The 27749-nt window shown below is 35.8% G+C and overlaps 1 protein-coding gene across 4 annotated transcripts in view; it reads left to right on the forward strand.

Annotated features, from left to right (window-relative positions):
• Positions 1-27749, forward strand: part of CNTN1 (contactin 1) — a 374840-nt gene that overhangs the window by 82635 nt on the left and 264456 nt on the right. For all 4 annotated transcript variants that reach the window (XM_066368970.1, XM_066368969.1, XM_066368972.1 and 1 more), the window contains exon 2: positions 7531-7575. The gene's annotated coding sequence lies outside the window, so the exon portion shown is untranslated. The remainder of the gene's footprint in view (positions 1-7530; positions 7576-27749) is intronic.

Here is a 27749-nt window from a genome sequence, read left to right on the forward strand (position 1 = left end):
TAGTTTATTAATTATTAGTAGCTATTTTTATTATAAGATTAAGTTTATTAAATAAAATATATTCAATTAATTCAATGTTTCCTTTAAAAGGCTAATATTCAGCTCCCCATCTGTTTCTTTTTAATTATTTAACAATTTCTTCTTTGTTATTTCTCATTACTTAAAATGAATATAAATGTAAACTTTCTCACCTTTTTTACCTGCCACTTAGAATACTACCAAGGAAACTTACAATTTAAAAGCTAGTGTTTGGTGTCATTTGGATGGGTAGCTACATATAAAAGTATAATTTATTAGTTACTAAGAAGAAGAAAAAAGAAAAGAAAAAGGAAAACAGCAAGCTTTAAAATTAATGTATTTGCTTTCATTCAGCTTTTCAAGGTCCAAAATATCAATGGTCAGGGTTTAGACCTTAATTACAAGTACATCCTCCAAGAAGTTTGCTTTTATTTAAAATATTTTTTGTTATATGTTTTAAAATCAAATCATGAAAGTTAAGGTTTCCTATTGTTATCTGTGACTCAGTAAAGAAAACTTTGGGACCCAATATAACAAATCCTCAAAGGACTTGAAATATTTGAGATGAAAAATCTAAATTGTTAGTCAAGAAATTATTTAGTTATAATACTAACTGTGATATGGTTTAGAATACCCAACATGTAAAATATAATTTGAGAATATTTTTATTTTATTTTTTTATTGGAAGGCTGCAGGAAATATCCTTTTTTATTTTTATTTTTTAAAATTTTATTTATTTTAATTTATTATGTTTATAAAGATTCAAGTGTCTCACCGAATATATATCTCCCCACACCCCCATCTTCCCCTCAACACCCCTTTGCCCCCTACCTCCAATGCCTTCCCCCCACTTCCCTCCAGGATTTGCTGTCCTGCTCTCTATAATGCTGTGTTATACATATATAATTTCACTAATCTCTTTCCCTTCTCTGATCCCATCCTCTCATCCCCTTTCTCTCTGGTCCCTTTGATCCTGCCTCTCATACTTCTTTTTGTCTCATATTTTTATACGGTATCTTTTTTGAGAAAAAAAATATAACCAAACTTCATTGTAAATATCATCTCAAATTCTATACATCAAAAAAGAAAGACTCTAAGGGGAGGTCAATGCACTCAACTGAAGCCTCCTGTTTTGGGTAAGAGGTTTAGGGCTCATTGAGTGGAAAAATATGGTGTGTTTCCTGGAACAACTGATTACACCAAAGGGTAAACTTTTCTTTCTTAAAGAATGTTATGCAAGGATGACAGAAATCTCTTTTCTTTAAGTTGGCATTATTATTAAATCAGGGATTGCCTTATGCTAGAAAACAATCACATTCTCATTAATAAGGATACTTCTGTTAGCAAAAGCTGTCTCATCCATAAACAGCTAAAAGTGGGAGCCACACACATGAAAATAAATTGGATATGAAACAAATTCAAATATTTGAAATGTAAGGGAGCAGCAAAAGGAATGATGATCTTGGAATATAAGAAATGACTGACCATATTAGACCTTCTAAACCATCCTTGAACAGATAGGTAATGTGCTAGGAACAGATGAACTCAAAGAATTATACGGGACAAAAGGCCTTAGATGAGACGAAGGGGTGAGGTCAGACATGGAGAGATTTCATTTAAGCCGTCAGAAGACTCACTACACTGCACTCTCACATTTAGGTGTCTATCTTCTTGTTCACCTGTCTTGAGCATTCAAAATAGAAAATTTAAATCTCCTTTTAGGTTTGGCCATTCAATATGGTCCAATCCTACCTTGAGGATGATGTGTGAGAGATCCCTGAAGAAACTTTGCTTTGCTTTTCCTAATGATTCTCTCAAACACAAATATCTCTCCTCCAGGTATTAGCAAGTTAAATGCAGTATAGATATTGTTATTTTAATATCTTATGTGGGATAAGAGGAGGGTGAGTCATTGTTATTTCTGCTTTCCCTAAATTAGTCACCAACATAAAGTACTGGAACAAGAGAACCCAAAGCAACTTTATTAGGTAAATATAGCAACATACAATCCCATACATTTAATTATCTGTGTACACTGTGTTTTCTCAATTGCACTCTCTTTTAGTCAAAATGGACTCTGATTGATTTATTTAATGCCTGTTTATATTTTGGTTTTGATATCTCATTTAATGTTTTTACTTTGGTAGGGTGGAGAAAAGCAAGCCTTTCTCTTTCCCTTGGGTAGCAATGAAAATGATCAATGTAACTGGAATTTGGAAATCAAATGCTATGATCTTCCTTTCCTATGATTTTGTGTTAGTCACCTTGTAAGATTAAGCATTCTTTAGAATGTTACTTGGATATAAATTTGTCCTGTCAGATAGGAGATTGTTTATCCTTGAAGTTCAACTTGTGACAAAACAGTATTTCAATTGATTCACTTTTCAAATCTTCTGTAATTGACAAGGTATGTCTAATTTTGAAGAAAAGCTCTATAATTCTCCTGTATGAAAATACTGAATAATAAAAACGTGTCTAGAAAACACTTCTTGTCCCCAACTCATCTCATAGTTTTTACCTTTCATTAAAAAAAAAAAAAGTTCTAAAATGCCAACTCTAGCACTGGCTGAACAGCTCAGTAGGTTAGAGTGGCTTCCCAATACACAAAGTTTGCAGGCTCCATCCCTGGTCAGGGCACATACTGGAACAGATTGGTGTTTCTGTCTGTCTGTCTCTCTTTCCCATTCCCCCTCTCTAAAATCAATCAATAAAATAATATGCCAACTCCTTTTTTTTAATGGCCCAGAAGAAATTAGTATCAGCTTCCTCTGTTTTATCTAATCCAGTGAATGTACTTCCTTCCTAGTCTGATATGCTCTCAGCAGCATCCTGCCCTCTTGTTCACTCAGGGCCCCTCCTTCCACAGATCCTTCTTGACCTCTGTCAAAGCACAGTCTCTTGGGTTTTCTTGTGTCTCTGTTTTTTTTAGTCTCCTCTGCTGGTTCATTTTCTTTTGTTCATTCTTCAGATGTCTGCGTTATCCAGTGCCCTCCTCTCACTTTCCCAGTCCTTGTATGGTATGCAGGATAGCTGAGTCTTTACAGCACAGGCTATGTAAGCTGACTACTTAAGTTTAATTATGTGCAATAGTTTTCAATTTCTCTGTAACAAATTACTATAAACTTAAACAATACTCATAATATCTTAAGAGTTCTGTAGGTCAAAAGTCTAGGTAGAGTACCTCTGGGTTCTTTGCTCAGGGTATTAACAAGCTGATATCAAGGTATTATCTTGGTCTCAGGGTTCATTTGAGGACTGAGGTTTTCTTCCAAGCTCATTACTGTTGGCAGAATTCTATTTCTTGTGGTTGTAGGGCTGAGGTCCCTATTTTGTTTATGGCTTTTGGCCAGGGGTTATACTCAGCTCTTACAAGCTACCTGTGAGCCTCTGCCATGTGACCCATTACATGAGTCTTCTCACACTTTCCATTTTGAGTATCAGAAAAAAACATTTCCTTTTAAAAGCATCACATTCCCTTCATCCTATCCCATTCATAGATTCTGTCCCACAAAGAAAAGGAACTTTCACAAAGTCTGTACACCAAGGGTTCAGAATGTTAGAGGCCATCTTAGAATTCTGTATACCAAACTCTATTGCTGCCTTTAATAGCTGTGTGAATTTGAGCAAGTTATATTATTTATCTGTGCTCTGATTTTACTCAGTTTTTAAAGTGAGATGAAAAGTAATATATTCTTGTCTGACCTGGTGGTTGTGCAGTGGATAGAGCATCGGCCTGGGATGTTGAGGACCCAGGTTCAAAGCCCCAAGGTTGCCAATTGAGCATAGGCTCATCCGGCTTGAGCACAGGGTCACTGGCTTGAGCAAGGGGTCATGAACTCTGCTGGAGCACTCCTGGTCAATGCACCTATGAGAAAGCAATCAATGAATAACTAAGGCACCACAATGGAGAATTGATGCTTCTCATCTCTCCCTTCCTGTCTTTCTGTCCCTGTCTGTTCCTCTCTCTGTCTCTTTCTCTCAGTGTGTTTGTAAAGGTATGATGCACTTTTGACTGGTCACAGGAAAGCAACAAAAGATAATAGAAATGTGAAATCTGCACCAAATAAAAGGAAAATCCTCCCAGTTTCTGTAGGATGATGTGGCAGCATGTGCACATGCACAGATGATGACGTAACACCGTGTGTACAGCGGAGCAGCCCACGGACATGCCAGTCAAGATGTGGATGGTACAGAGGAAAGTTCATTGTGTTCTGTGGCTCACTAAATTCGAATCCGTGACCAAAGTGCAATGTGAATATCAGCGCATTATAACGAAGCGCCACCACATAGGAATAACATTACTCGGTGGGATAAGCAGTTGAAGGAAACTGGCAGTTTGGTGGAGAAACCCTGTTCTGGTAGGCCATCAGTCAGTGACGAGTCTGTAGAGGCTATACAGGATAGCTACCTAAGGAGCCCTAAAAAATCTGTTCATGAGCCCACATCGAACTGCACTGAATAGGTATGAAACTGGGAGAGTTTTCCTTTTATTTGGGGAAGATTTCACATTTCTATCATCTTTTGTTGCTTTCCTGTGACTGGTCAAAAGTGCACCATGACTTTATGGACACACTGTATATACCTGTATCTCCCCATGTATAAGATGCACCTTAATTTTGGAGCTCAAAATTTGAAAAATAAATGTATTACATAAAGTTATTGAACTCAAGTTTTATTCATTATAAAATTCATACATTGGCTTAGCGGTAGAGTGTCAGCCTGGCATGTGGAAGTCCTGGGTTTGATTCCTGGTCATGGCACACAGGAGATCTCTCTCTTTCCTTCCCACAGCCAAGGTTCCATTGGAGCAAAGTTGGCCCAGGCACTGAGGATGGCTCCATGGCCTCTGCCTCAGGTGGTAGAATGGCTCCGGCCCCAAAGGAGCAATACCTCAGATGGGCAGAGCATTGTCCCCTGGTGGACATGCCACATGGATCCCAGTTAGGTGCATGCGGGAGTCTATTTGACTTGCCTCCCCACTTCTAACTTTGGAAAAATACAAAAAAGAAAAAAAAGAAAAAAAATTTATACAACTCCTCATCCATGTGAAAAAGCTGGAAATGCAAGTAAAAAAAAAAAATCTACAACCACTGTATAAGACGCACACAGCTTTTAGACCCCAAATTATTCAGTAAGGGTATGTATATCTTATATATGGGTAATAAGGTATATATTCTTTATGGGGTATTGTGAAAATTAATTGGATTGGTACATTTAAAACCGTAAAACAGTTCTTAATTCACAGTAAGAGCCTATAAATATTCAATTGTTAGTTCTTGATCTATTTTCTCTCATAGATATTGAATCCACTCCCATTGCTTCAATGTTACTGATATTCCTATGACTTACAAATTTCTGTCTCCATTCAAGACTTCTTCTCTGATCGTCAGACACTTAAACTTTCCTACCTCACATCTCCCCTTAAAGGTCTAATAGCAATCCAAGTAAAATTTGTCTAAATCTGATCCTTTCTAATGATTCTTATCACAGTAAATATACTGCTCACAAACATTAGGGGATATTTCAAAATGAATATGAAGTGATAAAATATCCCCTAATGTTTGTGAGCAGCATAGTACCCTTTCATGAAGTTCCTTATGCTTTCCAATTTTATCTTCCTTACCTACCATTCATTCATTAAAATATTTTTGAAGTATCTACTATGTGCAAGGCACTGTGGCAGAAAATATAAGGATCAGTAAAACATATACAGTCTTTGCCCTCATAGAGCTTACAATCAAGTTAGAGACACATGTGATACTCTGTTCCCCAAAAATCTACTAAAACAAAGCCATTTTCTCACTGGTGGTTTTCAATCTTTTTACACTTGGGGTCCAGTGAAAATAAGAGAATTATTTCAGCAACTGCTCAAGCAGAAATCACCCTGAGCATAACCAAATTTGACTAAGATAATTGGGTTTATCATCTTTATACAACATCAGGGTGATTAACTCTTTTGCAGACTGGCACAAAATTTCTGGCAGACAAGTCCGTAGACTGGAAGTTGAAAATCACAAGGCCACTGTTTCTCTTTCCTGAACTAGAGTAATAAGCCCTCACTGGGTTTCTACATTCACTCTTTCTCTTCTCCTCAACAGAGCTATCATCTTCAAGGAGCTCTTATTAGCCCACTCCTTTGCATAAATTCTTTCAATGGCTTTCTATAGTATGCAAGATAAAAAACAAACCTTCTTCATAGCCTGCCATGGCCCTACCTAACCTCTCTAGCTTTATGTGCCCCAAATCACCACCCCATTTCTGTCTTACCCCTGAGGGCCTTTCTGCTGCTCCTCAAAAGTACAGCGCTGCTTCATGCCTCAGCATAGTGCCCTGCCAGTCCTTCTAAAGTGGGCACTCTCTCTCGTTTTTTTGCTCTTTGCCTGGTAACCATCAGCTAAAATTTTATCTTCATGAAAGTCTCCCCTGACCCTTCGAGAGTAAACCAGGATCCTCACTATACTCAAAATGCTATATGAATCTTCTTCATGACAATTAATATGATATAAAGTTATGTATCAATTTGAGCCATTACTTGATTAATATCTGCCATTATTCTGGGGGAGCGACAAGCCTCAACCATATGAAAAGTAGATCTTGTAATTGTGTTTCATTTAAAAGGGAACAGGACATGTATTTAAATGTAAAGACTATTCTCAGAATGTACATTTGATGGGACAAGCTTGTTATGTAATTACCTCTGTGTAATTCAGATCATGCTTACCCTGATAATATTTGGAAAAGAACACTTTTATGGTCATGAGGGTTACTTAAGACCTGAGCAAGAACATGAAAAAGTGGTCTATAAATGATAAAACTGAAAACAGAATTTTTGTTGCCATTATTGCTGTTAATATCACCAGAAGCCTCCTGGGCATACCCAGGAGGGAAGCTCGCCTGCTATAAGGAAGTGACTTAGCGCCAAACACTTGAGCTAGGTTGAATCTGATCCATTTGATGGCCCCCAAATATGTGATTTCCTCTATCAAATGTTTCAGATCTACCTGTTTGTTTCTTGCATTTATATCTGCATGTGTATTACCATGCTGCCTATCTAGTAATATGTGTACAGACACATGGGATATACACACCTATACATACGATGCATGTGCAGTATATATGGTGTCTATTCCTGTTCAAAATAAATTCCAGTCTAAGGTTCAGTATCATGAAATGGGGCTAGTTCAGCAACGTTATTATTGTGAATTTACTTAATATGTTAATTTTCAATATAATTTAATAATGCTGAAAAATAATATTTGGAATATAGACCATTAATAGTCTTCGCAAACAATAAAAACGTCAAATCTCTTTAGCTTAAAAGTGTTGACTGATTGTATAAATGTATTTTGCTAATATGCCAAAACTTTACTGTGATGGTCAAAACTACAATTGCAAACTTCTAGTTGATTAAACTGTAACTAAGTTATTGTAGAAAATAATAAAAACCATTGCTAAAAGTGGAAACATCTTTATCTTTAGACTGACTGTAATTTCATTATTATTGATTTGTAGATAACCACTCTTGATCATTTCTGAAGCTGAATTCGGAACATTAAGGTAAGCTATTTATTTGGGGTGTAAGCATGTATGTGTGTGGGGGGTGTTGTAGTCTTAAGCAATAAAAATATGTGGCAAAGCTGTATGTAACAGAATATTCAAACATATTTCTTATTACTTAGCTCCTGGAAAATTTCTGGTTCATGATAAATACCCAATGATACTGGTTCCATTTTATCTTTCCATAATATTTTTAAATTATAAATATATCAAAACATATGATAAACTGTTTGACTACTACCTGTTAAATGTCCTCTCAGTATTCACTCTGAAGATATCCATACACATAAATCACTGTGCAAATATACAGAACAATTAAAAACCAATTAATACTGGATAGTGCAGTGCTCAATATTGCTGAATTAACAGAAACTGGGATAAAATTTGCAATGATGTGATGAAGACATCTCATTGTGTTAATGATAATAATAATGCCAACAGCAATAACATTGTTATACTTCAATAATGTTAATTCAGACAATATACTAAATACTTCATATTTATGCTCTATGTCATATAATTCTCCAAATTTCAATAAGCAAAGACATTATTGTCACTGTTATTATAAACTCATTTTATAATGAGAAAACTGAGGCTTGTCTAAACTTATATAGCTGGTAAATGGCATACCTACCAGCTACTGTCAATCTAACACCCACATTTTGGTTTTCTACCACTATATTATATTACCTGGAACAGATAAGTGTTATGCAGTATTTTGTGAATTTTGAATTAAGGAGATAATGATGAGGGAATTGTTTACTAATAAAGACCACTAACAGAAGCGTGAAAGATGAAATAGATAACACACTGCCCTAGAGTGACAGTGGAATGAAGAGCATTTGAGGAAAATTTAATGAAGATTGTATAGCCAGAGCAGATGGAGCTGCCAAGGTTACAGACATATTTTAGTGAATACAATTGATTGTTGTAGTTTTAGTACCAATGTCCTCTATCTGCTAACTACTAAGTTCAATTTTTACTCTTGTAGTTGAGTAGAAGAATTCACAATCTGGTCAGGGTATCAGTTTTTAAAAATTAACAAAAATATTCTAGGATTAGGAGGGATCATTGAAAAGTATTTGGTCCTGTCAAGGCATGAAATGACAGCCTGATCCTGATAAAAGCCATGGAAATAGAAACACATGCTATTGTCAGAAGACATGGAAGCAAGCAAATGGGACAGTCCTCTATTATGATAGACTGGGGAAAAGAAATAAAGGAAAGGAAGGGCAGAGACAGTTTTAAGTTGGCTACTCTTGTAAAAAGGACAAAAATCTTACAACTATTTTGTTAGAGAACAGAACGAGTTTTGTTTCTCTATTTTACATTGGAAATATTGATGGAGACTTACGTTCATATATACTATGGGACATAGAAAATTAAATGAAAAAAAAAGGTGAAGATTGGGTCATAATTCTATTAACTCTATTGATTAAAGACTTTAGAGTGGATGGTTTACTATGAAAGAATGAGTATAAAAACAGCAGTGCATGGGTCTAATATTTTAAGCACCATTTTCAGTTGGACATATTAAAAATAAAATATAGCTATATGATTGAAAATGTATATGATATAACCTATATAATAATTTTGCTTTTTATGCCTAGCTAAATTCTCAAAGATTTTGTTTGTTTGGGATTTATTAATTTATTTGTTTGGCAATATAATGTTGATTTTTTAAAAGTAAGTAAATGCAAATTACTTAAAACTCAAACTGACAGTGTCACGTCTCTTATCATAGGCATTTATTTTGCCATTGGGGATTATTATCTCATTAACAATGCTTCAGGTAAAATACTATTTAAAATAGATTTTATTTTAGAATCATAATATTCATTCATTGTGTAATAAAACACATGAATTAGAAGACAAACAGGGAGAGAAAGAAAGACAGGAAGCTCTACTTAATTTAAGTTGTAACTTCATAGAGTGATGTCTTTCGGTAATGCTGGCCTACATTACTACAATGTTTTTATAACACTATAACAATTTTTTTCCAATATTAGAAAAAATACAGGATGAAGTTATATGTGCTACAGAATTATAATCTTCCTCCATTTTACTAAACATCTGCACTCAGAGTAAATTCATCAAGTATTTACTCAGTAGTTAAATTCAGGCTAAATTCTGGCTCTACCATAATACTTTTAGTAGATATGACTTATATTTTCATTGTTCACAGTATAATAAAATATGTAAACAAATTATTGCAGCACAGTGTAATCCCTTGATATACAAGCACAAAGAATGGGGTTATTTCTGGTGGAGTGGATCCAGATTTACTTTTTATTTCTTGCAATTACGTTGACATACAATATTATATTAGTTCCAGGTGTACAACATAAGGATCCGACATTTATGTAACTTGTGAAATGATCACCCCGTTAGGTCTAGTACCCCGCTGATACCATACATAGTTATTTGAGTAGATCAATGCTGCTCATGAGAATCATCACGAAAATGTGATTCTTTAGTTTATAAACATAAGACAAGATACTCTTTCTAAATGTATATTTGAGCTTACTTTTTTATTGAAAATGTAAAGGCAGTACAAAGACTACAATGGTGGGCACTGAATTTCTCAGAATTTGATTCTCAGAGATGATTTTTATTTTGGCAAGGCTTTATACAGTGCTATCAGTATCTTTTTAGAAGACAGGGATTTAAAATGTGAAACATATTACCAATGGTCTGCTACTTACTTTTCTTGACACCAGTGTCATCAAGAATGGTACTTGTTAAATGCATTAGGTAGTTGAGTAGAAAAGCTGTTACTTTGGCAATAGTTTTACTTGAGATGTACAGTTCATGTTGTATAGGTAGTAAGATGTATTTCCTCAATTTTTAAGAATCAATTTGGGTAGGTTTTAAAATATGTGGACAATTCTTTTTCTGGCAGCTGTTAAATGACAAACTCTAAAACCATAAAACTTTTTGAAGTGCTTTTCTGAAATGGTAAGAAAGAATCCAAATAGGACAAAAACAAATTGAAAGTAGCAACCTTGAGAGTAAGCAAGGGTAAACCTGGGAACAGAAGATGAGGCCTGTGGCTAACCTAAGTTGGAGTCTAATAGATGAGTCTCTTAGATAAGCTGGATCCTTAATGACAACACTCTAAGAGGAGGGGTGTGTGAGAAATAATCTACCCCTGAGAAGGTGCATCAAAGAAACACGCCTACTAGATTTTGCCACTGAATAAAGGAACACAGATTTATCCTTATAATTCAGACCTATTTGGTGGCCTTCACTGAGGTTTGGTGGCAGAATTTACCTGTGTGATCAAACAAACTTCATTAATAATTTAAGTGGCTCCAGACTCTCAGTGAGTGAATGAAAGCAAAAAAAAAAAAAATTGTATGTTTCAAAGATAAATTTCTAAAGAAATGTTAACAATGTAAAAATTATAAAGCATAAAGAATAAAATAGACTTGAGAGAAAGCTGAAAAAAACATGGCCAAATGTACGTTCTTACAAAGATATATTGTAATGATCAGATTCATAAAAAATAAGTATGTTTAATGTACTATTTTCGATTGCTGCCATAACAAATTACCACATAATTAGTGTCATAAAAGAGCACAGATATATCATCTTACAGTTATGTAGGTCTGAAAGCCAATACAAGTATCACCAGATCAAAATAGAAGTATAGGCAAGATGCATTTTGTTCTGGAGCCTCTAGGGGAGAATTGAACTTATTTCTTGTGTATTTGGGTTGTTGGCAGAATTTAGTTCCTTATGGTTGTAGGACTGAGCTCCTGGTTTTGTTGCTGGCTCCAAACTGAGGGTTTTTTTCCCAGCTTCCAAATGCTGCCACATGCCTCGGCATACGGCTTCATTTTTATCTTGAAAACCAACAATGGCAGATGGAAACTGTCTTACATTGCACCTCCTCAATTCGTTTAGTCTAAGTTGGCAATGTCTCTACTTGTATAAAATTCTCAAGATCTCTGTTGGCCTTCCATGGATGTCAAAGTGATTCACTCCATCAGACAAGATTTTCAACAACTCTGTAGGTTCTTCTAAATGCTGTCGTTTACTTAGGAGTAGGCAATAACAATCAATAGTAATTAGCTTAGTGCTAAATATGTGCTCACTTTTCTGCTTGACGCTTTTGGGAATACTGGGAAAAATGTTACAGTCCCTCCTGTATTTTTCAATGTCCTTAAAGGCTATTCATTAGAGTAAATTTTGGCAGACTCTCCTTGTTATTTCCTTTGCGCAATTTAATTGTTTGGATGTTTAATAACTTGAGTTTCTCATAAATTATATTAGAGTGAATTAGAGAAATGATATTAAAAGCTGTTCCTTTATTTTTCAAGCATGACTAATATAAGAAAATCTCATGACTCTTTATTCCATTTCATCGGTACAAGAATTTCTTACTCAATGAAAGGAAATCCAAGAAGGCACAGGGGATTTAGTGCCTGTGATTCAATGAAGAATAAAATAAAATGATGCTAAATTTTAATAAAGCAAATATAAGCTTTATTTTTTTCAAGAATTACACAATGACATTCATCTAGAGTTTAAGAAAACATTTTACTAAATATTAGTGAATAATAATTTATTATGTTTTGCTAGATGTGTAATTTTATCTGAAGAATATATGAAGTGCTGTAACATTTCTTTTGTGAAGAATAGGTTAGTATCAAACAGAATTGGTTTGAATGACTAGTGACCCTTTAGACAAATTATATATTTTCTCTCGGCCTTCATCTCACCACAAAAAAAAAAATTCAAAACCAGAATTCAAATGCAGTCATATCTCCTGGCATGCCCATATTGGAGAACATCCATTGTCTACCTTTGAGGTCAACCTGGTTAAAAACCATGGATCTAGAAGAAACTCAACCATTGTTCCTCTGATGTCTACCATCATACAATGGCCAGGACAGGGAACTGTGCCAGCATGGACTTTCCTCAGGAACCTCAAGACCATGGTTCTGAGCATAAGTCAATGTCCATGCTCCCCCTTGCCTCACAGTGACCTCTTTAAGGCTCCTGATATTCTTTTTGCACAGCTTCAGTAAGGAACAGAAATCCTTCAGGAGATTCCAATAACATAAATTACAAAAGGATCGTTCTCCAACCCCAGGAAACCTCTTGAGAATATACTCAATGACCCGCTCTTAGGAAAGTGAGACATAAGTTATCATGTCATTAAAAAGTTCTACTACCTTACTAGGGAGAAATAAAATGACTTCAGAAAGTTCTTCCAGATGACTTAATAAATTCACTAGAAAAGCTTATTTTTACATTCTGCTTCATCAGATATGCCATACATCCTGTTGCTATTGGAATAAATGAGATGACACATATTAAGTGCCTATCAGTACCCACTACATGGTAGACATTTAATATATTTTAATTTCCTCCTTTGTCCCATTTTGTTAATTTCTAGTTTAAACCTTTATTGTTATTTTTTCACATATATACCTAACTAAAGTGAGATATAAACTTTGTAAGGGAAGAGAATTACAATTTGTATATCTTTCAAGACACTACAGATTATTCAGCATAATGCCTTATGAATAAATATTAATTGTTATATACTTATTTAGTGATTATTTTAAAATTGAGTTTTTCATACATAGATAATACAATCTGATTTTTAATTTTTTAATAACTTTTTTGCTATCATAGTAATGTTACTCTGTGAAGAAGTTTGGCAAAGAAAAGAGATAAAATTATAATGGCTGTATTTGCATTTTGATGACTGAATCACCTTTGTCAATAATACTTAAATAGCTTAGAAATTTTTATGAACACTTGAAATGATGGGTTTCTTCCTTCCTCATAAATGATGAGGCAGAATGCATTTTTATGTGTTTCAGTGAAAAAAACCTAGAAACTTAAATTTGACTTCAGGATCTCACTGACACATGTAAGAGTATATGCAAGCCATTTAATACTCCCGGTGTGGCAGAAAGGGGGAATGACGAAAAGTCATTATGACACTTAGAAAAAATAAGTATAGAAGTTCTCTATAACAGGAGCCCTTTAATTTTTAAAAAATGCACACTTCTTTTAAAAAAACATGGAAAAAAGTAACTTAAATCTCATAGAAAAGCTTTTATGTTAACATCCAGAGATATTTTGAAGCTGTGCATACATACATTTTGATATAATTTTTTTTTCACTTCAGCTTATATTTTGTTTCATTTTGAAAGACTCCATGCCACAGTTCTTCAAAAGCATTATTTTAATGTTATACCTCATATAATTTGACCATTTCTCATGGTTTCATAAATTTTTCTGTTCTACTTAAACATAATTTTATTGTTAACATCTTTGTAATAGTCTCATACTTACGTATATTTTGCTAGAAAATATGCTGTGAAATTTGTGAGGTTCTTACTTTTTATCATTAAACCGTTGATATTTGCTACTTGAACATTCCTTGATTCATCAAATCTTGAAGTACTGCCATACACTCATGACATGTAAGTCTGTTGTTTTGCTGAAGCTCTCATTTGAGTACTGCCTAGGGCTGTTAATAGTATACACTTCTTTACTGAGTAAGTCTAGTGGCTGCATGACCCTTAGTACTCAGCCTATGTGTTCTCTTTTTTTCTACAGTCTACATTAAATCTCTCTTTACTAGACAGTGCTATAATAAATCTACAGATTTCCTAACATCAAACTGCTCTTTCACCCAAAAGAGTATTCTTTTAGTTCATGTGGAACTAAATTTGCTAAGATTTTATTTATTATTTAGTACCTATGACCATATATATATATATACACACACATACACACACACACATTTACATACTTTTTTCTTTTTTTGTGCTTTGTTTGTTAAATTTGACATCAGAGCTATAGTTCTAGGTTTACACATTTAAAGTGGTAGCTTAAATCATATTTTATATAGCACAATGCAAACCTGGAAAAATTAAAGTTGAATATAATAACAAATAACCATTATATAACCCAGTAGCTAATATTTTCAATGACAGAATCAGTATCCAAGCTTATTTCAACAATTATAAAAATGAACTCAAACCAACAATATAAAATATTTGTCATAAATATAAAATTCCTCATTTAAATTTGAAAATATACTTGTATAAATATGGGATAATATGGATCTGACTTGACACCATTTTAAATAAATTAAGTAATTATACATTTAAGAAGATAAATATTATATTCACCCCAGAGCTTACCAACTACTGATGAAACTGGTGTCAAATTATATTGCATTCATAAAACAGAAAAAGGGTGACATTTTCCTCAGTATGTTTTTTGGATTCTTTCACAGTTGCATATTCTAGTATATGAATAACTTGTATGATATGTATGACTCCTGTTCTGAAGATCCACATCCCATTCGTCTTTGGCATGTGTCATATCCAACTGATGCCCTTTGCTGCCAATAAAGGGTAACACAGATGAACTTCCAGAGCCAGTGGGTCTCCTCTCTGTACAGTGTCCTGAGGTGGGCAAGCTTATGAATTGGACATCACATTCCCCACATCCCAAGTGAGCTGTTACCACCTCTGTGATAGTATCCTTTCATTCTGTCAGGATACCTCCTACAAGACTCCGATCCCTAGGTTAGAGCTTTGAATTCCAGTCTGGGGACTGACTGAACTAACAGGAAACTCACAGTTTTCCCTATGCATCACTTTGTCTCACAGGAAACCAGAATAAACTTTGCCTTCTTCTCCCTCTTTGTATTTATTGGCCATCTCACTATTTGACAAATTTAAAATTATTTGCACAGGTTGATGCATATGATATATATGTAGTTCGTCAATTAGTTCATTTTTACATTTTAATGATCACAAATAAAAAGGTGATCATTAAAATCTTTTGTATTGAGGTATAATTGGCATGCAAAAGGTTATCATTTAAAAGAATGGCATCAGTTGCTTTGATTTTGCTTAAATGCATGTCATTGTATTACCTCCAGAAATGGTTTATCACCTCATTCTAGCTTTCAGTATAGGCAGAGTTATTGCTAACTTCAATTATCTTTCAAAACATCTCAAATTCTATATAAGGGTGTGGAATTTCCAGTGTTTAATTTACCAGTGCTCTTTTTGACCACAGTTCAACTATTTTCCCTAGCAAGCCAGTAAAACTACATATAGGCACTGACTTTTTTCTTTTGAAAATTGAGCATTGATATATTCGCTTGGGTATAAATTTGGTAGGAACTAAGAAATACAAGTAGAATTTTAAAAAAATATTATAACTATATACCTATATTTAATTATCCTAAAGTCTGTTGCATTCATTTACATACATAATCATATTTAACCTTCACAGATGCCTGTTGTTTGTGCAGGGTGACAGCGTATACCTACTAGAATGACCAGCTAATGCAGATACTACTTTGATAAGATATACAAAAATTTATTGTAAAAATATGCTATGTTTCATAAAATAACCTGCCCTTGCTGGTGATGAATGATGATTAATCACTGGAGGAGAGGGAAGTAAGAGATAAAACTTCTGATGACGCAGCCTAATCAATTCATAGATATTTCAAGTACTTGTTATGTGATCAGCACAGTTTGGAATTTTATGGGTGAAGAGAAAGAAGATAAAATGTGGTTCTATCCATCAGAGATTACATTATCCACATAAGAGAATGAAGTTAAGTTAAAGAATTATTTTTAAAAAGTTAAGTGTTCAGGTATAGGGTGGTGAGTGTAGAAATTCAGAGAAAGGAGAGCCCAGTTAAGGATGGGGTCCCCAGAGGATGATTCTTAGAGAATATTGTGAGCTGAGCTTCAGGGAGAAAGGAGACAGAGCTGGGGTCAGCTTTCGGCTCCTACATTCTCTGCTTAGATTTTCTTGGAATATTCTATAACCTCTTTGAATCAGACATGGATCTCATGGTAAAACAAAGAAAGAAAAGCATTCAAGAAGACAGGGCAGGGAAAATATTGTAAACCACAGCAGTAAAAGAGGAAAAGGCAGAGTAGTTACAGAGAACATGAGGACACAGGCTTATCTGCAGAGTAGTGGAAACACATAGTCTTAATTTCCAAACACGTCCCCTACATTACTTTCTATCTTAATTTAAAATTAATAGTCATATTTCTTATTTAACTATGAGGTCTCTACTGCTTTAGTTTTGCTTTTTGCTTTTTTATTTTTTCGTATTATTCTGAAGTGAGAAGCAGGGGGATGGGGGAGAGGCAGACAGACAGACTCCCACTTAGGCCAGCCTGGCCCCTCTGGGGCGTTGCTCCACTGCAACCGGAGCCCTTCAAGCACCTAAGCGGAGGCCACAGAGCCATCCTCAGCGCCCGGGCCAACTTTGCTCCCATGGAGCCTTGGCTGCAGGAGGGGAAGAGAGAGAGAGAGAGATAAATGAGAAGGGGAAGTGTGGAGAAGGAGATGGGTGCTTCTCCTGTGTGCCCTGGTCGAGAATTGAACCCAGGACTTCCACACACTGGGCCAATGCTCTACCACTGAGCCAAACGGCTATTTTTTTAAAATTACAGTAGTTTGTTTTTATTTTTCATAAACCTTGGTAAAGTTCCTTACATTTAGACACTTAGGAAATATTATTCATTTGTGTATTTATTAAATCAATATTTATTCAATACTTACTGGGTGAGTAAATTTAGGTTGTATAGAAAATCTGAAACATGAAGCACATTGGGCTTGAATATTAAACTTTGAAGTTCATAGGATAGAAAATAATGCCTTGTAAACTAATACAAAATAATGTTGCATATAAACTGTAGTTGAAAAATAAAATTTAGAGATGACGTCAGAGTAATGGCGGGGTAAGAAGCGATACCGATAAATCTCCCCCAAAACTCAACAAGATCTTCAACCAGAAACAGAAAAACCTATACTTGGAGCCTCCAGATGCTTCGCAATACACCCGAAGGTATGGTCGAGTGAAAAATTGGCTAAATATATAACCAAACCCCGAAGGAATTAGGGAGTAAGAAATGCTCCACCTTCCTCACTAACCTAAACAGGGCGGCTTTCTCTGGTAACTGTGAATATAGAAACTGAGGCGGGCAAAGGGGGTGAATAGATCAAGGCCGCGGCACAAACGGCCGAACCAGGCTGTGGCACGGAGATCCAAGCTGAGGAAAAACTGATCCTTGGGCAATACAAGCTAACACTCGCGCCAAACCCAAACAAAGAAAGACAAGTGGGGCAGCCATTTTACCCGATCTCCTGGTCGGTGCGCGCAGCTACTGGGCGAGAGATTTCTTCCTAAGCCCCGGGAGTGGTGCCCGTGTTACCCCACAGAGAGGCAGAGTCAGGGGCCTTTCTGTGGGCCAAAAGCAGAATCTCTGGGCAGCCCCAGCGCCCTGGGAAAGCCGTGCATGGGAGGGAGCGAGAACTAATTCCAACGGTGGAAATTTTCCGTGCTGGTGGGGGTTTCACTCAGAGGGAAACGCGTCCGGCCTCATAACCTGGTTTGTGCACGCAGATAGTGAGTGAGAGATTCCTCCGAGTACCTCGGCAGTGCACGCCCGTGTTATCGCACAGAGGGGCAGAGTCAGGGGCCTTTGTGTGGGCCAAAGCGAATCTCGGGCCGCCCCAGCGCCTTGCAAAAGCCGCGCATGGGGACGGAGCAAAAGCCAATTCCAACGCTGCAACTTTTCCATGCGGTTGGGGGTTTCACTCAGAGCGTGAGACTGCTGGCCGGATATCCTGGTCTGCGCACACAGATACTGAACGAGAGTTTCCTCCAAGCGCCCCGGAAGTGGGCGCCTGCCTGTGTTACCAGAAAGAGTGGCAGAGCCAGAGGTCTTTGAGTGGGCGGAAAGCCCGCCTGATTATGCTAGCAGCTCTGACTGACTGAGCCTTACCCAGAGCCCTGTGCTGAGTGGAAATAGAGTGGGGAGTTGCCAGCTCTTTGAGCCTCTTACTATCCAGGCAGAGGCAGCAGCAACCCCATAGCTGGATTATCAGGCTACTAATTGAGGAAGGAAAGACTAGGAGAAAGGCTCCAGAAACACGGACTCTCTCACTGTCGGAGCCTATAAATGCTAATGAGCCTTGACTGCCAATGAGACTAAAGCACAATACATGACATTGCCATAGAGACTTATCAACTGTAAACCTCTACCTGAGTGTGCCAAAGGGGCAGAACCCGGGGTACAGAGTCACCAACCAGGAAGAGGGAGATAAAAGAAAAAACAAGAAGATAACCTCTCAAAATCAAGAATAATCTGCAGACTTTATAACCTATCCCATTTTATTATATTTGTTCGTCTGTTTCTCTTATCTTCATTCTTGATACTTTTTTTCCTCCTCCAATTTGGCCGATTAACTCTCTGCCGGTCTTACTCTCTCCTCTCCTTGAACTACACTACCCATAAGTGTTACATCTCCCATTATTTTTTTTCTCCTCTTCCTTTCTCTCTATGAGGGTTGCACTCCAAAACCTTTAACTCTCTCTCTCTCTCTCTCCTTTCTTTTTTCTTCTTTTAGTGGTTCCCTCTTTTTTTCTCTCTCTCTCTTTCTTTTCTCCCTCTATATTAGTTTCTTCCTTTCTCCTTTACATCTCCTCTCATTCAAACCTCAATTACAAACAAATTATCTTATCTGGGACTCAAACTTATGTTTGTGGCATTTTGGGGTTTTTTTTCTTCACCTTTTTAACTCACTAGCAGTGCTCCCATCCCTGGCTCTCCATTTTATCTAGTTCTTGTTCCACTAAATACAATAGTAATTTTTTAATTTGTCCCCCCATTTTTCTGTTTTCCTCTTATTCCTCTCATCATAACTCTTAGACAACCAACACCTAAAAGAAAATCATTTTATTCTTGACCCAAATATTTTCCTTATTTGGTTTTTGTGGGTCCATACCCCCCCTTTTATTTATTCTTTTTTTTTTTCTTTTTTTTGCCCCTTTATTACTTTTCCTCAATTCAGGCCCTCCATCACAGGCATTGTTTGTTATAATTCACAGTTCACCACAAGATTTTCTCAAGAAAGAGGGGAGAGGAGAGGAGAGGAAAAAAGGAGGGGGGGAATAATTTCCTTATTTTAAAATTTTTATTTTATTTTATTTTTCTTTATTTCATTATTAATTTTTTTTTAAAAAAAACAACTTTCCGATTTTTTATTTTTTTATTTTTTTTAACTTTTTATTCTTTATTAAATCTCATTAATATTATCAATAAAACCACCCTCAGATGCCATTAAGGAAGACAAAATCGAATATCATGGATACAAAAGAAAGAGAGGTAACACAGCTAGATGAGGAAAAATCTATGGAGAAAAAATTTAATATATTGGAAACCTTGGAGCTAAATGACAGAGAATTCAAGATAGAAATCCTAAAAATCCTCCGAGATATACAAGAAAACACAGAAAGACAATTTAGGGAGCTCAGAAAACAACTCAGTGAACACAAAGAATATATGTCCAAGGAAATTGAAACTATAAAAACAAATCAAACAGAGATGAAAAACTCAATTCACGAGCTGAAAAACGAAGTAACAAGCTTAGCTAATAGAACAGGTCAGATAGAAGAGAGGATTAGTGAAATAGAAGACAAGCAATTTGAGGCACAACAGAGAGAAGAAGAAAGAGACTCAAAAATAAAAAAAAAATGAGGTAGCCCTACAAGAATTATCTGACTCCATCAAAAAGAATAACATAAGAATAATAGATATATCAGAGGGAGAAGAGAGAGAAAATGGAATGGAGAACATACTCAAACAAATAATAGATGAGAACTTTCCAAGCCTGTGGAAAGAACTAAAGCCTCAAGTTCAAGAAGCAAACAGAACTCCGAGTTTTCTTAACCCCAACAAACCTACTCCAAGGCATATCATAATGAAATTGACACAAACCAACAGCAAAGAAAAAATTCTCAAGGCAGCCAGGGAAAAGAAGAATACAACATATAAAGGAAGGCCCATTAGATTATCATCAGATTTCTCAACAGAAACTCTACAAGCTAGAAGAGAGTGGACCCCAATATTTAAAGTCCTGAAAGAGAGGAACTTTCAGCCACGAATACTATACCCATCAAAGCTATCCTTCAAATATGAAGGAGAAATAAAAACATTCACAGATACAGAAAAGATGAGGGAATTTATCATCAGAAAACCCCCACTCCAGGAATTACTAAAGGGGGTTCTCCAATCAGATACAAAGAACAAAAAAAACCAGAGCCACAAGTAAAAGCTCCAAGAAGAACACAATAAAACCAAATTTAAACTGTGACAACAACAAAAAGAAAGAGGGGGAGAAGATGGAGTTTAACAGTAGCAAAGGACGATGGAGTGCAAAAGTACTCACAAAATAGTTCGCTACAATGAACAGGGTAGGGACCCTTTTCATTACTCAAAGGTAACCACCATTGAAAAAACCACCACAGGAGCACATGAGATAAAAAAGATAGCAACAGAGGAAAGATGTATGGAATACAACCAAATAAAAACAAAAGATAGAAAAATGAAAGAGAAGGATCAAACAAGACACAAAACTAACAGAAAGCAAGATAGAAAATGACAATAGGGAACTCACAAGTATCAATAATTACACTAAATGTAAACGGATTAAACTCACCAATAAAAAGGCACAGAGTAGCAGAATGGATTAAAAAAGAAAATCCAACTGTATGCTGCCTACAGGAAACTCATCTAAGTAACAAGGATAAAAACAAATTCAAAGTGAAAGGTTGGAAAACAATACTCCAAGCAAATAACATCCAAAACAAAGCAGGTGTAGCAATACTCATATCTGACAATGCTGACTACAAGACAGCAAAAGTACTCAGAGACAAAAATGGCCATTTCATAATGGCTAAGGGGACATTGAATCAAGAAGACATAACAATTCTTAATATATATGCACCAAACCAAGGAGCACCAAAATATATAAGACAGCTACTTATTGATCTTAAAACAAAAACTGACAAAAATACAATCATACTTGGAGACCTCAATACACCGCTGACGGCTCTAGATTGGTCATCCAAACAGAGAATCAACAAAGACATAGTGGCCTTAAACAAAACACTAGAGAACCTGGATATGATAGACATCTACAGGACATTTCATTCCAAAGTGACTGAGTATACATTTTTCTCCAGTGTACATGGATCATTCTCAAGAATTGACCATATGTTGGGCCACAAAAACAACATCAGAAAATTCAGAAAAATTGAAGTTGTACCAAGCATATTTTCTGATCATAAAGCCTTGAAACTAGAATTCAACCGCAAAAAAGAGGGAAAAAATCCCACAAAAATGTGGAAACTAAACAACATACTTTTAAAAAATGAATGGGTCAAAGAAGAAATAAGTGCAGAGATCAAAAGATATATACAGACTAATGAAAATGACAAGACGACATATCAGAATCTATGGGATGCAGCAAAAGCAGTGATAAGAGGGAAGTTCATATCACTTCAGGCATATATGAACAAACAAGAGAGAGCCCAAGTGAACCACTTAACTTCCCACCTTAAGGAACTAGAAAAAGAAGAACAAAGACAACCCAAAACCAGCCGAAGAAAGGAGATAATAAAAATCAGAGCAGAAATAAATGAATTAGAGAACAGAAAAACTATAGAAAAAATTAATAGAACAAGGAGCTGGTTCTTTGAAAAGATCAACAAAATTGACAAACCCTTAGCAAGACTTACCAAGGAAAAAAGAGAAAGAACTCATATAAACAAAATCCAAAATGAAAGAGGAGAAATCACCACGGACACCGTAGATATACAAAGAATTATTGTAGAATACTATGAAAAACTTTATGCCACTAAATTCAACAACCTAGAAGAAATGGATAAATTCCTAGAACAATACAACCTTCCTAGACTGAGTCAAGAAGAAGCAGAAAGCCTAAACAGACCTATCAGTAGAGAAGAAATAGAAAAAACCATTAAAATCCTGCCCCAAAATAAAAGTCCAGGCCCTGACGGCTATACCAGCGAATTTTATCAAACATTCAAAGAAGACTTGGTTCCTATTCTACTCAAAGTCTTCCAAAAAATTGAAGAAGAAGCAATACTTCCAAACACATTTTATGAGGCCAACATAACCCTCATACCAAAACCAGGCAAGGATGGCACAAAAAAAGAAAACTACAGACCAATATCTCTAATGAATACAGATGCTAAAATACTAAACAAAATACTAGCAAATCGAATACAACAACATATTAAAAAAATAATACATCATGATCAAGTGGGATTCATCCCAGAATCTCAAGGATGGTTCAACATACGTAAAACAGTTAATGTAATACACCATATCAACAAAACAAAGAAAAAAAACCACATGATCTTATCAATAGACGCAGAAAAGGCTTTCAATAAAATGCAACACAATTTTATGTTTAAGACTCTCAACAAAATGGGTATAGAAGGAAAATATCTCAACATGATAAAGGCCATATATGATAAACCATCAGCTAACATCATATTAAATGGCACTAAACTGAAGGCTTTTCCCCTTACATCAGGAACAAGACAGGGTTGTCCATTCTCTCCACTCTTATTTAATGTGGTACTAGAGGTTCTAGCCAGAGCAATCAGACAAGACAAAGAAATAAAAGGCATCCATATTGGAAAAGAAGAAGTAAAGGTATCACTTTTTGCAGATGATATGATCCTATACATCGAAAACCCCAAAGAATCCACAAAAAGACTACTAGAAACAATAAGTCAATACAGTAAGGTCGCAGGATACAAAATTAACATACAGAAGTCAATAGCCTTTCTATATGCCAACAATGAAACAATTGAGAACGAACTCAAAAGAATACTCCCCTTCATGATTGCAACAAAAAAAATAAAATACTTAGGAATAAACATAACAAAGAATGTAAAGGACTTATATAATGAAAACTATAAACCATTGTTAAGGGAAATTGAAAAAAATATAATGAGATGGAAGAATATACCTTGTTCTTGGCTAGGAAGAATAAATATAATCAAGATGGCTATATTACCCAAAGCAATATACAAATTTAATGCAATTCCCATCAAACTTCCAATGATGTTTTTTAAAGAAATAGAGCAAAAAATCATCAGATTTATATGGAAATATAAAAAACCCTGAATAGCCAAAGCAATCCTAAAGAAAAAGAATGAAGCTGGGGGCATTACAATACCTGACTTCAAACTATATTATAGGGCCACGACAATCAAAACAGCATGGTATTGGCAGAAAAATAGACACTCAGACCAATGGAACAGAATAGAAAGTCCAGAAACAAAACCACATATATATAGTCAAATAATTTTTGATAAAGGGGCCAACAACACACAATGGAGAAAAGAAAGCCTCTTCAATAAATGGTGCTGGGAAAACTGGAAAGCCACATGCAAAAGAATGAAACTGGACTACAGTCTGTCCCCCTGTACTAAAATTAACTCAAAATGGATCAAAGATCTAAACATAAGACCTGAAACAATTAAGTACATAGAAGAAGACATAGGTACTCAACTCTAGGACCTGGGTTTTAAAGAGCATTTTATGAATTTGACTCCACAGGCAAGAGAAGTGAAGGCAAAAATTAATGAATGGGACTACATCAGACTAAGAAGTTTCTGCTCAGCAAGAGAAACTGATAACAAAATAAACAGAAAACCAACTAAATGGGAAATGATATTTTCAAACAACAGCTCAGATAAGGACCTAATATCCAAAATATACAAAGAACTCATAAAACTCAACAACAAACAAACAACCAATCCAATAAAAAAATGGGAAGAGGATATGAACAGACACTTCTCCCAGGAAGAAATCCAAATGGCCAACAGATATATGAAAAGATGCTCATCTTCTTTAGCTATTAGAGAAATGCAAATCAAAACGGCAATGAGATACCACCTCATACCTGTTCGATTAGCTATTATTGACAAAACAGGTAAAAGCAAATGTTGGAGAGGCTGTGGAGAAAAAGGAACCCTCATACACTGTTGGTGGGAATGTAAAGTAGTACAACCATTATGGAAGAAAGTATGGTGGTTCCTCAAAAAACTGAAAATGGAACTACCTTATGACCCAGCAATCCCTCTACTGGGTATATACCCCAAAAACTCAGAAACATTGATACGTAAAGACACATGCAGCCCCATGTTTATTGCAGCATTATTCACAGTGGCCAGGACATGGAAACAACCAAAAATCCCATCAATAGATGACTGGATAAAGAAGATGTGGCACATATACACTATGGAATACTACTCAGCCATAAGAAATGATGACATCGGAACATTTACAGCAAAATGGTGGGATCTTGATAACATGATACGAAGCGAAATAAGTAAATCAGAAATAACCAGGAACTGCATTATTCCATACGTAGGTGGGACATAAAAGTGAAACTAAGAGACACTGATAAGAGTGTGGTGGTTACGGGGGGGGGGGGAGGGGGGAATGGGAGAGGGAAAGGGGGAGGGGGAGGAGCACAAAGAAAACAAGATAGAAGGTGACAGAGGACAATCTGACTTTGGGTGATGGGTATGCAACATAATTGAACGACAAGATAACCTGGACTTGTTATCTTTGAATATATGTATCCTGATTTATTGATGTCACCCCATTAAAAAAAATAAAATTATTAAAGAAAAAAAAAAGAAAAATAAAATTTAAATTAAAAATAATGAAGCTTAATTTAAAATTTAAAAAAGAAAATAAAGCCTTTCCTTCTTGTCCACTCTCCTTTATGCCTCATTCTCTACTGTTTTTTTTTTAAATTACAGTTTACATTCAATATTATTTATTGACTCAAGATTGCATTAGTGTCATGCTTTTAACTTAGTGTTTAGACAATTATGTACTTTACACAGTGGTCCCCCTGTTATTTCAAGCACTCACATGGCACTATACATAGTTATTACAATATCATTGACTATTTTCCCTATGCTGTGCTTTATATCTATTTGTCTATATTGTAACTACCCATTTGTACTTCTTAATACCTTTGCCATTTTCACCTAGTCCCCAATACTCCTCCTCTCTGGCGTAGATACAGAGATAGCCTCTGTATCTGTGAGTCTGTTTCAGTTTTATTTGTTTGTTTTGCTCTTTAGATTCTTCATATAAGTGAAATCATATGGTATTTATCTTTTTCTGACTGACTTATTAACTTAGCGTAATACCCTTTAGGTCCATCCATGCTGCTTCCTGTGATCAAGTCCTTATTTTTATCATGGCACCTATAACACATCGCTTTTTCTTTTGCTCATGTCTATCCCTATTAGATTAGAAATGTAAAAACTGGGTAGGGGAAGAGTAGAAGCAATCTCATAGGAATAAATTTAGATAATTATATATATATATGTATATATGTGTATATATATATACATATATATATAGATACATATATATATTAAATGTTCCACAGTTTAGACCTTTACCTAGATGTATGTAAAATGAGAAAATATTTACAATCTTGATTAAGTAGGATATTTAGTTTAATGTCCCTATCATTGTACAATGGGGTGACCAAGTAAGATAAACATGCTCTTTGAGCAACACTTTCCATGCACATTTTTAAACTGTGCCTGGTAAGAGACAGCAACATTATTTTTGTGTTGCTGAAGTGCTTTGAGAGTAATGCCCCAGTGACAGCATAAACTAAATACAAAGGCCAGTTTGTTTTTATATCTAAATAGTGGATTGTTGGTGCAGAGTTGTGCCAGCCAGTACAGAGTGCAATAGTGTTTCATTCCTCTCAAGATAGATGGATTACTGAATGGCCTGAGTTCCTGCTGTTTTATTGCCTGCCCCTTGAATTTGAAAACAAATGTGTTCTTTTATTCCTTGAATGGATGGTGAGAAAATATATCATTCAAATAAAACTTACCTCATAATATTATCATTAAAAATATGTCTACTTGGTTATTTACCCACATGATGTATTGATTAAAAATATTAAATATCATATTAAACATTGAAATTCTTAGTAAGTTATATTATTATTAAAACAAAGAATGGACAATTTGCCAATGTGTTACATTTTAAAACGTTATTCCTTCAAACAAAATAAACTAAGTGTTACATTATTAATAAAACCATTATTTAAAACCTTTTGCTAGTAGATAGTTTAATGCATTCAGCTAAAGTGTCTTGTGTGCCATGATGAAAAATCTCTGGAGAGGATAGAAATTTTAAAAAGCATCATCCCTGCAATCGAGGTATGTTCACTAAAAATTAGGACGGGTACAGAGAATGATAACAGGAGGGTGCAGGAGAGTTACAGTGACTATGAGCACAAACAAGGGAAAGCACTTCTGTGGAAGATGAATGATTGGAGAAGGCTTCACAAAATGATGGAAATTGAAAAGTGAGTCTCACCATTGAGGAGAGAAGAATTAGAAGAGAGAAGTTGAGTTGAATAATGGAGATCCTTAAGTACCAAGAGAAAATTTTATTTATTTATTTATTTATTTATTTATTTATTTATTTATTTATTTATTTATTTATTTGTATTTTTCTGAAGCTGGAAACAGGGAAAGACAGTCAGACAGACTCCTGCATGCGCCTGACCGGGATCCACCTGGCACCCCACCAGGGGGCGACGCTCTGTCCACCAGGGGCCGATGCTCTGCCCCTCCGGGGCGTGGCTCTGTTGCGACCAGAGCCACTCCAGCGCCTGGGGCAGAGGCCAAGGAGCCATCCCCAGTGCCCGGGCCATCTTTGCTCCAATGGAGCCTTGGCTGCTGGAGGGGAAGAGAGAGACAGAGAGGAAGGAGAGGGGGAGGGGTGGAGAAGCAGATGGGCGCTTCTCCTGTGTGCCCTGGCCAGGAATCGAACCCGGGACTTCTGCACGCCAGGCCGACGCTCTACCACTGAGCCAACTGGCCAGGGCCGAGAAAATTTGATTTTTGATCTGTGGGTATAAAGCAGTTGTGATAGTTAATTTTATGTAACACTTTGGCTAGGCCATGGTACCCAGTTATTTAATCTACCAGTAATCTAGGTGTCACCTAAAAGGTATTTTGTAGATGTGGCTAGCATTTAATATCAATTCACTTTAAGTAACATAAATTACACTCCACCAAGTAAGAGGGCCTCCTCCAATCACTTAGAGACCTTAAGAGAAAACACCAAAGTGTCTCAGAGAAGGCAAAATGGTGCTTTAAATCAGTAGCATCGACTCTGGCCTCCTTTTCAACCTTCTGGCTTGTCCTAAGGATTTCTTACTTGCCGGTCCCATATTCACAATCATATGAGCAGTTCCCTAAAATAAATCTCTTT

The sequence above is a fragment of the Saccopteryx leptura genome, chromosome 2 (assembly GCF_036850995.1).
Source record: "Saccopteryx leptura isolate mSacLep1 chromosome 2, mSacLep1_pri_phased_curated, whole genome shotgun sequence".
NCBI lineage: Eukaryota > Metazoa > Chordata > Mammalia > Chiroptera > Emballonuridae > Saccopteryx > Saccopteryx leptura.